This window comes from Camelus ferus, chromosome 19 (genome assembly GCF_009834535.1).
Source record: "Camelus ferus isolate YT-003-E chromosome 19, BCGSAC_Cfer_1.0, whole genome shotgun sequence".
Classification (NCBI taxonomy): Eukaryota; Metazoa; Chordata; class Mammalia; order Artiodactyla; family Camelidae; genus Camelus; species Camelus ferus.
This window is the reverse complement of record NC_045714.1, coordinates 1189148-1189506: the sequence shown is the minus strand read 5'-3', so window position 1 is coordinate 1189506 and position 359 is coordinate 1189148.

Below are 359 nucleotides of genomic sequence, written 5' to 3'. Positions count from 1 at the left end.
ACCGCGTCACGGAGGAAGTATGGGTGGGGGCGGGGGGGCAGGGCTAATGTAGGACTGTACCATTATTTTGGATGAGGGGTAAATCCAAATAGAGCGTGGATTAACTTTAGGCCAAAGATAAACCCACTTAATTTTATCCTTTAATATCAAGTCTTATTTAATAATTATAAAAGTTAGAGGCTCCAAGGTCTCAAACTTCGCTTCACCTCGAGCGAGGAGAACAGTGAAGGCTTTCGAGGGGGAGTGCAGAAGGCCCAGCCGCGATCCCAAGAGCGCAGGCGCAGAGCGGCGGCCCGGAGGAGGGCGGAGCCTTGCGGCTGCGATGTTGTCTGGTGGGTCGCAGCAATGGGAATGCAGGA